At 40.5% G+C, this 11,517-nt stretch overlaps 1 long non-coding RNA gene across 1 annotated transcript in view; it reads right to left on the bottom strand.

The window, feature by feature from the left end:
- Positions 1–11,517, bottom strand: part of LOC117935833 — a 19,805-nt gene extending 8,288 nt beyond the window's left edge. The window contains exon 1 of the long non-coding RNA XR_004654829.1: positions 11,363–11,517. This is a non-coding gene — a long non-coding RNA (uncharacterized LOC117935833). The remainder of the gene's footprint in view (positions 1–11,362) is intronic.

Below are 11,517 nucleotides of genomic sequence, written 5' to 3'. Positions count from 1 at the left end.
ACACACACACACACACAAACACACACACTCATATACACACACACACACACATTATTTATCTTAAAGCAGATTTAATTGTTGGACACGTGGGGTCAGTGAAACAAGCTGTAAATACAATATTGACATATCACCTTATAAAGTTGTAATGGCTAACATGTTGCCTATCGACGCGTTCAGCAGACAGAGGACAACAGTAACTTTCAGTGTCAGTCATGTTTCTGTCCACCTGATGGAGGTAGGTCGAGTGAAATATCTGTCTCTTTAGCTGCCAAATGCTCCACTATGTTCTCCAGCTAATGCTTTTTGTCTGCTGTTTGGTGCTGAGCTGGTAGGGTTCAGTTTATTTAGAGAGTCTAAAAAAACAGTTTCTTGTTGCAGCTAAAAACAAAGTTGAGTGGCCGGGTTAGGTAGAGTGGGCGCACATGCAGCACATAGATGTTTACTGCTCAACAAGACTAAGGGCCCTATCTTTCACCCGGCGCAGCGCAGGGCCCGACGCAAGTGTCTTTGCTAGTCTCTTTTCTGTTTTGTAGTTTGTAGACGTCCCTAAGCTCTCTAACTGCTGGCTCAACACAGGAACTAAACACAGCAGAATTAGCACAACTTTCATGCATTTCTTTCACATCTAATGCAGTCCCATTCACTTTGTTCACTCCAAAGGAATCACTGCACATGGTAAGGCACTTGTTTTGACATTTTGAACATGTTAAGAGGCTAAAACACATTTAAAACTTGCCCTGTTAAACCTATTGGGTGCTAACTCTAGCAGGAGGATAACACGGTGTAGTTTGACCGATTTGTTTCGTTTTTCTCTCTACTGACAGCACTCCCTGTTTAAAAATAACAGAGCTACGTGTTGAAATCAACCGGAATTCTCCTTTAAGACTGACGCAGTTGTCAATTTCCCATCCATCCTGTTCCTGGATAAAAAGCGGGCAATAAAAAAGGTCCACAGAAACTTCTCGTTCCACATAATCCACTTCACTACTTCCCACATGTATATTGTGTCATAATCTTTTCCCACATTTTTCTAAATACAGTGTTTCCGTATTGCCCTCCCTGACAGTCTGACAAAGTATTACGTTGAGCTACCTATCTTTAGACGTTCTGACATTACGAATTTGGGTGGAGCAAAAATAATCAGCGGACTAAATATTCGAACCACTAGATGGCAGCCCATTTGGGATATTCTACCTAATTATTTCTGCCCTATGATGTCGTTTGAAAAGTGTTAATAACTTTTACTGCAAGGGGAGCATAAATTGGTGTGACTAAATTCACATGATTTATTTCTACTTAGTGCAGTTCATTCTGCTGATGTCGGTGTGTGTTTTATTCATGACCCTTTTTAGTAACCTTGATTAAGTAAATGTCTGGCATTTATCTTGCAGGTTTTTATTTGGAGTTGTTTTGTCATGTGGAGGTCTCGGTGTGACTCCTCTTAAACGTTTATTAATACAGTACAGTCTCCTCTGTCAAACTGTCTCAATCCATCTCTCTACCTCGCTCTTTCCATTACAATTACTCACACACGTTCTCCCATGCACATGTACACACACACACACACACACACACACACACACACGGCATACTTTCATCAGACTGTTTGCAGTTAAAGTCCAAGCTGTACATACGCTTACTAAAGACTAGCTTTGTTGAAACATAAGCTACACTTTCACTATTTCAACACAAGGCATAGCTAAATATCTACTGTTCCAACATGTCTTCATTATCAAACCCTCCTTGACACTGCAAAGTGGAAAGAAATTACCAGCATACAGGGCTAGAAAATGTAGCTCCTATTTAACAATTTTTTTCCATGTGGGGGAGTCAATGTGCAGACAATCCAAAACTACACACCGTGGCTTAGAGAAAATTTTTTTTAAAGTCACAAACAGTACCAGTTTCTCATACCAAGACTCTTGAAGAAGAAAAACATGCAGATTGTCAAGTTTCAAAGTTAAACGCTTGATGCACACTGGGCATGTAAACAAAAGTCAGACCTATCTCCACAGTGCTGTGTCAGCGCTGCAGTATGCTTTGGCTAGATAAGGGGAAAAAATACGCAACCCAACACATTCTCACTCACATCGCGTCAAAAAGCAACGCTTGGTCGGGTGCCTTTGGCGTTTGTTTTTGCCACAAAAAGTCTCCTTCAGCGTCATATTTAAAACCGCTTGGTTCGGCCCTTTGGCGTCACTGTTTGACGCTCTCGGGACTGGTGTCTAGCGGTAATGCGCAAAATTTAGACGTGCCTGGCTGCGACGCTTGGGTCACTTTTTGACGCTCTGGGTCAGGACAAAGGTTAACTGACATGCGGCACAAGAGAGTGAGGGTTTGGTTTAGGAAAAAATCGTGGGTGGGGTTACAAAATTTACGTTTCATGGTTGTTTGACCCATGCACCACCCCAGCCAACCCTCCTACGTGGCATTCCGGGCTTCCATGCAACTCACTGCTGTTGTCACTCTTCATAATTTGTTGTCTAACAGTGGCCAAGCAGCTGCTGTTCCCTGGACGTTCCATGCAGACTCTAAAGGAGTGTCACTATTTGATGAGTTTGGAGTCAGAACGTGTTGTTATACCAATCACAATCGCCCTCAATGGTGATAAGACCTGGCAGTGATGGTGGAAAAATAGATGGCGAAGATAGTGGAAGGGGAGGAGATCAGCTGACACCCAGCGCGTGACAGACTCTGATAGTCAGATATTGGCACACAGACTTTTAAGAAGGGGGAAACAACTAGTCACTGCCAACACTCTAAAAACTCACTAATTTATGCATACAGTATTAGGTTTGTGTAAACTGTACACAGATGGTTGCAATGACTTCATGGAGTCTTGTTGTCACTGTAAGGTTGCCAGGCAACCAGTAAAGACACTTTACAGGAGTGTGGGTGGATGGCTTAACTGATATTTGTACTTCCTCATGAACCACAAATTGTCCTTTTCAAATTTTTTGTGTATAGATTACACTATAAACAAGATGAATCTTTTTTATTAGTGTAAGCATTTCAGGGGTTGTGGGGTATAGTTTTTGACTTTTAAAAGTGCCAGGTCACCTGACTTTCCTCGTTCGTAACTTGGATGCTTAGCTTGGCTAACTGCATCCCGGCTCCAGCTCTATGTTTAATGCAAGGTCATAAAAGCACTCTCACTCTGCTCGTCTTACTTTTGCAAGAAAGCGTATAAACATATTTGCCAAAATATCAAATTTTACACTCAATTTTGAACTGCAGTCATGACATATTTAGCCTAGCTTAACATAAAGACTGGAGGCATGTTGGAAAATAAGGCAACAGCATGTAACTCATTTCTAATAAAAACAAAACAAAAAGTCAATAGAGTCGTGAACTGGAAGGAGTAGAATTTCAGGTCTCTGGGCTTGAAAAACAAAGGTCCAGTTCATTTTCTGCATAGTTGGAGCGCTTCCAAGGCTTGGATTGGCATTAAAAAAAGATTCCTGGTTAAATTGTTGGTACAAAAGATCACCATCTGCCTTAGACAATATCTGGTTCTTAAATGAAAAGCAAAATGTTCCAGTCTGTAAAAGGAATTTTATTCTAACTCGTCACATTTAACAAAGTATTAGGAGCAGTGGACAGCTACACATACAGAATCTGGCAAGCCCCTTTGGGGTTCAGTATCTTGTCTTCAGTGACAATTTGACATGTGGCCGAGGAGCCTGGGAATCAAACCACCAATCTTGTGGTTGAGTGGTGCCACAGCAAATCCTCAAAGACGAATTCCCTGACTGGGAAACAAACCCAGGCCGCGGAGGAAATAGCGCTGATCCTAACCACTAGTCCACCAGGGAAGGCTTACTTAAGCCAAAGGCGGGGAATCCAGTCCAATTCAATTCTAGAGCCATGTTTTCCAAAGTGTTGGACTGCTCCTTTGAGCTGCAGTTATGCCCACTGGATACAGACTGTAGGAAAACTAAGACTGCAGTGATGTGCACTTCTTAAAGGAAATCGGATCAATTTGTGCCTTGTATGCAAATACCAGGGTTTGGAATTCAACACAAGCACCATGAATGAGCGGTGGAGTGTGAAGCTGATGAGTAACACAGGAGGGAAATTAAGTGGACCAGATGGGAGATGTCTAAGGGCACAAATTCACACTATTCTGCTTTTATAGTAGTAAAAGCGCTGCTTCAACTGCATTTGTGCTGATGATGAAAAGCTGTTTTGTTTCAATCCATCTCACTCAGCATATGGCACTTATGTACAACTCTTATACCATTTGCTCCACAGAAGAAGCCACATTTGCACCATTGCTTTCACTATTTTCTTTCAGGTTGCCATCCTGAACTGTCAGAGACTGTCCATTTGATCTCTTCAAAGTGCAATGTGGTTTCCAAAGCAGATTGAACCTGTCCGTTGTCAGTCTGCTTCGTATCCACTGCAATGCACAGAAGAAGAAAACAGTGCTGTCAATTCCAACGAAATAGCATGAGCACAACCCTAAAGCTTGAGCTGGTCAGTGTTCATGGTGAGAAAGTGTCAAGTTTGACAGCATCTGTAGAGCATACCTGCAGGATCAGGATTTGGCTGCAGCGTGAGCCTCACGCAACAGCTGGTTGTGCAGAATGATTCCAAGTTTCTGGGCAGGAGTCCCTGTTGTTTTGTTACTGGTAGTACAGATATCAAGTGGAAAGTAATTCATCCCTTGCAAGAGGAAGTGCTTGGGTTTGTCAGTATTGAGCTCTGTTGGCCTGTGGGCAAAAATCCAGCTGGAGATCTTAGCAAGGGAGGCAGCAGGAAGAAACCTTGCCCTCAAACACTTGAAACTGTGAAGCTGCATGGTGATACCAGATTAAATGAGAAGCCCGCTGAATGCTAACAACAACGTCGGTTCAACAGAAATTGTGAACATGTCAGTGAGAAATCAAGTGTTTTATGTAGTCTTAGAGTCTGAATTAACAGTCAATGCAAGGGTATTATCCTTTTCTTTAGTCTCATTGTGCTAGACCCTCCTCCACAGTGTTGCTAGGGAAGGTCTGGGTTGTCCACACAGTATTCCAGGATGGGAGAAAAAGATGCTCTGGTTTTTTGGCGTTTATTCAAGCCAGTCACAATCATAATGGGAGGTGCTAAGCACCGGGAAGAAGCCGCGGTTCATCTGCAAAAACGTCTCTGATAGGAACTTGTTTTTTTGGAACGTGTGTATGAATAACAAAGGTTGCTTATTCCGGAAACAGAAAACTCAGATTGGTCAGAGAGTCTAGCTAGCTGTCATAGTCCTTATAACTCAACAAAACTTTAAAAATCCAACACAAAGGACATCCTGCCGAAGAGAAGGAAATCCGGTAGCTATCCCAGATATGGAACATCGCGGATATAGACTAGCCTTTCTTGGATTTGGAAATATGTGTGGCTCTAAATTACAGTCATAACATAATAAATAAAAGCTGACTTTGTTGATTTTTGACAAGCCTATGACACTATGAATGGTAAGGTCATGAACCAATAACAGACTCCATATTTAGTCCCCAAAAGTAACAGAATAAAAAGGAAAAACTAAAAACAAATTGTTCTCTGTGCTAATGTTATTGGTAAAGGATCCTCTGGAAATTGAAAAGAATAGCCTCTTTTGTTACTATGTTAACTAAAAAAAACCCACTATCCACCGCTTTAAAGTGTTTTCTTTTCATTACTCAGTATCACACGAGTAAGTAGAGACAACACATCCTCATACCTTTTAAAGGCATTAAATGCTGATTTTGAAAGACTCCCAAAACATCTGTGGGGTTTTGATCATGAATCTACACAGGGTTTATGCATTTGGCCCCTGGTTGGCCTGTGCTAAATTTGTGTCTTGTCATCAAAATATAGCCCAGTTTTCCAATGTGCGCAGAATTGCACTTGTTGGACTCGTTGCTCGGTAATAAGTCAGAGTCTCACCAATGGACATTTTTGTCTAAAAAATGTATTGACAGGAAAGAGGTGGAAGAGAACATTAAATCAATGGGGGCACGCGCGCACACACAAACACACACACACACACACACACACACACACACACACACACACACACACACACACACACACACACATACACACACACACAACCTTGTACTCTCATTTGCATATTTTTTTGCAGGCCCCACAGCAAAGTAAGCAGCTAAGCAGTATTTGGGCTGAAATGGCAAAAATAAATTATGTACAATTTTAAAAAACACGAAACTGCAGAAAGAGTTTTTTTCCCTCACAATGACATGGCTTAAGGATGGTTTTCACATTGCATTTAGTCACAGTCTCAAAAAATAGCTGTAGGTGACAGAATTGGATATCTAACTGTGTCAAAATAGCTGCTAGTTAGACTGAGGGCCATTTAGAAATGTGGATCATTAAAGTCTTAAATCATGAAAGCAGTACACTTAACACTGTTTTGATGTTTGGACAGGGGAGTGGGGTTGGACGGGGGTGTTGCTGTAATGACTGAAAACATGTCTGACAGGCATTCTGCTTGTCTCCAAGCTGTTTCACCCATGCTTTAATCACTGAAACGAGATGGATGACTGTAACAGCCTCTGTAGTTGTGTAGACCACGTGCCTGCATGACCAGGCTATTAATACGAGTACCAAGTCAATCTGTGTTGGGTAGTGTTGACTGAAAATGTATAATCACAGCCACGGTAATTCAGGATCAACCTTCTGTTCATCGTTATGTCTTCATTGTTCTTTTTCCTTTTTTGTTTAAAGATGTGGGACTGATTTAATGATTTTACCAAGAGCTTCCACAGTGCACCACAATGGCAATATGTCTTTGCTTTGTTGCATAACCAAACAGTATGTTGTATATATGTAACAAAGTGTGTAGACACCCCAAGATCACACCCGCATGGGATTTATTTTTTTATATGTACATCCTTCCAAAAGCACGAGGCCTTAGTTTGCTGCTCAAAAAGCTTCTTTTGTTAGGAAGGCTTTTCACAATATTTTGTAACTATAGGTGTAAAGTGAATCACACAAAAAAACAGCCTTTACTTTGTTCAAATGCTAACTCACTGCTGTCAAAACTGTAAACCACACAGTCAAAACAGACTGGATTTCAGTCTGGTACCTATAAAAACTCTGCTAATTGCAATTATAGCTAAAAGACCAAGCATGTGTCTTGTTTCATACTTGTTAGTGATTATATACGGTATTTAAATAGAGAAAGCTCAGAAAGCCTTTTTTTTAATAAAATCACCAGATAAGAATTAAACAATTATACACTGTACTGTTTTTCAGAAAGTAATGGAGGTGAAAGCAATGGAAACACATTCATTAGTATTTAGAGATGATGCAGACATCCAGTGTAATGAAGACCCGCGTAATGCTGGAGAGAGGAAGGATTAGTCACACTATTCTTTCTTACTGTTCTACTGTTTTTTCCAGTAATTCCGTTAATTACTAGAGACAAAATACTATATTGAAGCAAACTGCTGATTTTCATTCGTTCTTTTTTACCTTACATAAAAAAGGCTATATTATAAAATCTGTGTCTTTTCTTTAAAGAAACTTTTTGAGTAGTGTGAAGTAACTCAAATTGTTCAAACGATAAAGATGAAAAGTTTGTGTTGTCTTGTCGGTGTATGACGCTAGTGTGTTTACCCAGTGTGTTCTGAGTGACAGTGTGTGTTGTCTAGATGAGGACTGTTGTATCGCTGCACTGAGCCTGTTTTGAGACGTGTGTGAAGAGTTGTGTTGTTTGAATGAGTTTTGCAGGTGTTGCAGACTGTAGTTAGAGGTTTGCACACGGGGCTCCTTTAGCAATTGAAAAAAAACTGTTATGTAATCAATCAACTGGGGAAGTTTCATAGTGATATCTATTAGTTAACATGTTTATCCTATTTACCTCTAGCGTCTCACTTTAACCAGGATGGAGGTGTCTCATAACAAAAAAAAATCATAACAAGAAAAACTTTGAGCAAGCATGTTAAAGTATGTGGACAGGGTTAGTATTGGCACAAAGATAAACTGGATCAATCATACAGTTATGGTTATTGCTGCCGTTGTTCTGGACATACAGTGTATGTAAAAAGTTAGGAAAGGAGTCAATCCCCATAGACCCCATGATAGAACTTTGTAGCAACATTAAAGATGTTTACAGCCCGCTGGGCTGCCATCACAGTAGGAGAGCATAGACTGTGGGCTTCATTCAGCACGCCTCAGCTCCATCCGCGCTCCACCTTTTTGCCCGTTTTTTTGTCACCAGGGAGCCCATGTCCATATTTTATACAATCTATGGTCAAAACGTGGTCCTGGAGAGACTTACTGCAGCGGAAACTAGTTTTCAATGCTTTCTTTCTTTCTCTTCAGTCTCAGCCACTGTTCATCTCTCTGCAACACAAGCCATACCCCCCATTCACCACAGCTCATGTTTACCTTAAGTGAAACTGATCAGGCAGATACAGATAGAACTTCCCTTCCTCTCTATCTCTCTTCTTTTGCCTTTTTATTTTTCACCACCCACTCCCCCTTTCTCCCTGATTTACCATGCATCCTATTCTTCCTCTCTCTCTCCCATCTCAATCTCACGCATGGTGTTTAAATTCACCACCAGTCCTGGCCTAACCCCATGTTCATCTAACTGAAAGTGATAGCGCAGAGCCACATAGCGTGTGGAAACCACCATGTTGTTCTCTGAAAATGGGCCCATGATATATTCATCACGGCACAGGCAATAGGAATCCTGAGAGAGACCGGGAGAGAGTCTAATTTTGCTCCGACTGTTTGGGGTTTTATTTTGTGTGGCTGGATATAGTATGTGTTTGCTGATAGTGTGTGTGTGTGTGTGTGTGTGTGTGTGTGTGTGTGTGTGTCATGTCATTCAACTGCCCGATTCTTCAACTCTGACACCTTCCATAAAAGCCCATCGCGTGCCAGGAAGCATCAACAAAACACAGTGCTAATGCATGCCCCCCACTGTCTCTCTCTGTCCTTGTTCTCCGTGTCCTGACTCCATTTGTCCAGTGAGATGACCCAGAATTCTTCATAATGACCATTATTTTTTATTAAAATGTAATAATTACAGATCATTTAAATGTACTCTCTATAGTGAGAAGTCACTCCCACTTGATTGCCGTCTCTGTGGGTTATTTCTTCCGTTCTGACATTTTTAAAGTGAGATCAAATGTGTTCTCTCTACAACTGTTTGTAGAGAGGGCTCAAGTGCCCCTTCAAAATGTCCCTTCAACTGATGGTTTCCTGGAATTGTACTCCACAGAGAAAATAAAGTTACCCCAAAATTGCAACTCAGGTTGGTGGAAATCCAGGTTGTGTCCTACATGTGCAGTTGGAACTGCACTTGTTAATTTGATAATGAAAGATCAGTATTGCACCAATCTGTAACCCCATTTGTGTGCCGATTTTCCTCCTCAACAAAAATAAGTGTATTGACTGTAAATTCTGATATTTAAGTGGGTATTTAAATAATAGCCAGCATGAACAAATAGTGCCTGGTCAGTAATACAGGTGGGGTGAAATTACCTGTAGCCAACAATAGTGGTTCCCACATGTCACTGTCCCAGGAATATTAAGTCTGGACCCCTCTGGCCCTCCTAACTGTAGCAAATATTTTCTAAAGCAGAAAAAAATAAAAATAAATAAATGGGAAACAGTTTTTTCAATTAAATTGCCATTGAAGTTTATGTTACCCTGTAATATAAAATGTTACGTTTGCCTTGGCTAAGTGGATCTAATGTAATGTTTAGCCATAGGCGCTGTTAGACCAGCACCTTTACATTGTGTAAATCCGTAGTATAACCTATAACATGACATTAAATTTCAGTTATGGAACGGAGGAGGTTCTGGCTATTCCACACAGCATTCTGGGATGTGAGAAAAACGCGCTCTGGTTTATCGACATTTCTTTAAACCAACTGTAATTGTCATGGGTGGCGCTGTGCTCCCCACGGGGCCGCTGCCAAATGAAAAATAATCAGCGGAAGCAAACTCAGATCAAACAGATAGTCTAGCTAGCTGTGTCAATTTGCCCTGCGGAGATCTGAGAAGCAACAAAAAAAAAAAGCAGAAGGAAACGGAAATCGACGTGAATACATTCATCCAGCGGAATTTCCTGCGGCACCGGATACATCCAGGAAGTGGAACATCAAGGACATAGACTAGGTTTGGATTAAACCTTGCAACCTTCATCCCAGCTTTTTGAAGTCTGGGCCAGTCCTATGGCTGCTATTGAGGCCTGTGTTTGCACTGCTGCGTATACTTTTTAATTGCTCCTCAGAGGATGAATACTAACTGAATTGAAGGGAATTCCTTCTAATAGCCCTGTTGGGTTGAACAGTATGCATTTAAGGGTTGAAAATGAAAGACTGTTTAATTTTATTTTTGTCCCAGTGTGAATACTGCATAATATACCATACACTTTTTATTCCCTCTATTAGTCTCTTTTCCTCCCTCCATTTCAGATTTAGTACCGCCTCATGGATCAGTTTCTTGTTTATATTCAACATGGCAGCTACCAAACGCCACCAAAGTGCAGCAACCCGTTGATGCCACTGTCACTTCTTCGTCACCCGGCTCGTCGGTCTGATTGGTTGAAGGACTGTCCAATTGCGTACAGAGTCATTTGAACTATGCTTGTTGGTCAGGCCTCTTGTGCAGAGACAATACAGAGCAGACTCCCCAGACTGATGCTCAATTTCAAATCTGAAGTAATGATGGTAGATCAAGGCTTGTTATTTTTTTACTTCCTGTAAGTCAACTCACTTAAAAAATGAATTGAATGTAAAGTACTTTAGCTGAGTTACTCTACTATTACTGATAACTTACATCATGATATTCCCCTGTGCACAGTCTGATGAAAAGGTGAAGGTTATAGATGTTACCTGATATGAATCTATTTTTCCATTTTACACCCAAGCTACAGTAGACATCTCAGTAATAAGATGTGGGTTTGTGCATGTGTGTGTCAAGTAACAAAGTATTTGTACATTTATTTAAGTAGAAAGTTTGGGTATCTATACTTTACTGGAGTAATTATTTTACAGCAGACTTTTTACTTCTACTCCTTAGATTTTCTTGCAATTATCTGTACTTCTTACTTCTTGCATTTAAAAAAAATAGCCTTCTAATCTCTATTTCAGTTTGACTTGAACAGCTTGTCATTGTTCAAAAATATATAAAAAACAAAGGAAACCTTTCCAGATAAATCTGGATAGAAGTTTGACTTTTTGCTCCATTATAATACTTATAGGCAACTAGTCATCATGTCTTCCACTCCATAAAACACACGTTTCACAGTAGTACACGTAAATGGTTCTTTGATGTAATTTGCATTGTACTAAAATGCGTTCATTTTCAATGGGCATAAATGCAGCTGAAACAGGTGGAGTCAAAACTTTTCATCATTAACATTTTAATATAACATTAAAGTCATTATGGCCTTTATAAAAATGTTTTTTGGGGAGGTGGGGTAGTGCACTGTGGGCCCCTGTGGCGTGGCCTAAGCTTATGTTCTTAATGGCATTTTTTTTCTCCTTACATTACTTTTATTTTTATACTTTAAGT

Source organism: Etheostoma cragini, chromosome 20, assembly GCF_013103735.1.
Source record: "Etheostoma cragini isolate CJK2018 chromosome 20, CSU_Ecrag_1.0, whole genome shotgun sequence".
NCBI classification, from domain to species: Eukaryota; Metazoa; Chordata; class Actinopteri; order Perciformes; family Percidae; genus Etheostoma; species Etheostoma cragini.
The sequence above is the reverse complement of the archived record's forward strand: the minus strand, read 5'-3'. Positions and strand labels throughout refer to the sequence as shown.